This window comes from Penaeus chinensis, chromosome 31 (genome assembly GCF_019202785.1).
Source record: "Penaeus chinensis breed Huanghai No. 1 chromosome 31, ASM1920278v2, whole genome shotgun sequence".
In the NCBI taxonomy this organism is placed as follows: Eukaryota; Metazoa; Arthropoda; class Malacostraca; order Decapoda; family Penaeidae; genus Penaeus; species Penaeus chinensis.
Window position 1 is genome coordinate 10,783,201 of NC_061849.1, and position 2,500 is coordinate 10,785,700.

At 31.4% G+C, this 2,500-nt stretch overlaps 1 protein-coding gene across 1 annotated transcript in view; it reads right to left on the reverse strand.

Moving 5' to 3' along the window:
- The window catches only part of LOC125041701 (disintegrin and metalloproteinase domain-containing protein 11-like), a 215,660-nt gene that overhangs the window by 54,973 nt on the left and 158,187 nt on the right, over positions 1-2,500 (reverse strand). The gene's annotated exons all lie outside the window — the stretch shown is intronic.

Here is a 2,500-nt window from a genome sequence, read left to right on the forward strand (position 1 = left end):
GTATGAAAAGTAATGCAAGTTAATACAAATAAATATAAAACTGCATTTTCCAAACAAGGGTAATCTGGGATTATCATCCTAAGTGGAACTGAACCAAAGAATAAATGCGAATTGAATAACTGTAAAACACAGCCAGAACACTGAATATTATTTAAGAATTGAAAGAAAGGAGAGAAGAAAACATAGATTCAAAGATGGGCTTGCGAACGGGATGCTAGACTTGCTAAAATGCTAATACTGATACTTATTTTCAGATGGTATAAACGGCGCACTGATAAGTTCATTTTGTATAATGTAATAAAATTTCCAGAACTAGAAGTAAGCCAAACATAACATTTCCATTCTGGCACCTTCTACAAATACATTTATCTAAATCACTGAAGTTGTATAATCAAAATGTAAACAGAAAGAATCAGTCAAAGTAATGATATAATTACTACGGTATATGGAAATAAAATGCATATTCTATTGTTAAACAAACTCAGCACTGATCTCATAAAATATTCGCATTCTCTTTTTTTACGTAGCATTTTCAGTCTGATAAAGATTGCAAACATGCGAAAAAAACCTGCAAGGAAATGACTAGTTTTATACTGGGTGAATTTTCTGTTAGTATACGCTGGAAAAATACAAGTCTATTATTCCTTGAAAATACCAAAAGAAAACTAAATGGTTTGTTTCATCTTTCCGCAAAGGATAATATATTTATGTATGGAACTTTAAAGATCATCAACATAACATATATGTTAATGGAAAATCCTATTTTGAAAGCATTCCAGCATTACCTACTTTATGTTATTGGTCAAAATCTCTGTTTTAAAGGCATGGGAGCCTTCGGTGTAAAGGACATGTAATGCAGTGCAGATACAGACACATATAACTGCATTGACCATAGAGATGTGTGAATGTATATATACAGTATTTACATGTTATTTATAAAAATCAATCACAAACAAATATCTCAAATGGCGCTCTCCCCACGCTCTCTCTAGGAAAGATTGGTAAATAAGCAAAAAGACAAAAATATAGATCTGTAATGATGAACACCATAATAATGAAGAAGAGAAAGAGAGAGGAAATAAAAACAGATAAGTAAATAAAAATTCAAGCAAAGTTAACCAAGCAGAATATGTCAACATTTAAGAAAATATAATGAACACAGCATAAGGGATATTTTTCTGAGAGGTTTTGAGAAGTTTTGAGAGGTTTTACGGTTTGGGAAAGAGAGACAAGCACTGAGCATACAGTTTGAGAATATGTCATGCATTTGTCATGCAGAAAGGGAACAGAGAGTTTGGGAAGAAGGATTAGGATAAGGACAGAAAAGAATAACTTGGATAGGCAGATGGTATGCTAAAGCTGTAGCTAAATGTATGCTAACAGTAAGACACATAAAAAAAAATATATGGCTGGAATGAATTGGGTATAGAATTTCACTTGAAAACAGGCCAATATTTTGGAAGCATAAATAATAAAAATAAAAATAATAATAATTATAATATTGATAATAACAATAACACCATGTAAGACATGAAGAACCTGGGTTCTACCATTACAAAAAAGAGGCATTCAATTTCACTTAAAAAAAATACTCTTATGGCAAGATTGAAATATGTGACACTAGTCAACTACCTATCATTACACTAAATTGAAAGTTGGACTTTACTCGTGTCAAGCATTCTGCAAGTTCTATTAGGTAGATTTGAAATACAATGAGTATTTCATGAAAGTGTCTGATGGAAACTACAGTACAGAAGATTATCTTCCAGCTAAGTCAACTAGTAGTATGCTCTGAGAACTAAGGATATATATTTTCTCAGTCATCTGACATACTATCTGCAATCAAGAAAACTATGATGTTATTGGTAGTTCATTTCCACTGGTGACTTCTGAACACAGTCTCAGTCAGCAAATCAAATACTGAACACTTTCATAATAGCATGCTACAAGCATACCATCTGCCCAGTGTACCTGTACTTTCAACCAGGGGTACAAATTGCCAGTATTAGAAGCAGTTATTCAGTTTATACTTGCTAAAAAAGACTGCAAATTTTAAACAAAATTATTAAAAGAGTCAAAAGAAGAGAACAAATATATGTTTTAATCAGTGATTCAAAATGTCTAAAATGTTAATACTATATGAAACTACTCATGTTTATATAACTGTCTTTTTCATGATCTTGACTCTTTAAAACAAGTTATTAACTGTCTCTGAAGTTAAATCATCATAATTTAAGGCACTTTTGCTTGTGACAATGTAGCAGATTCTGAGCTTTCTGAGGTAATTCATGTTCATCTTTTGCTTCAAAAGCCGGATCAAATATCACAAAAAGATGCCCCATAGAATTCATAAAAGCTGATCTCACCGACTTATTTTGAAAATCTTGATCAATAATACTTAAAAAGTATATATATATTTTTTTTCTGGGAAAATAACTAAATGGTTCTTATTTCATTACTATGAAGTCATTTTACCCAGGGTGAAGAGTACAAGTGATGA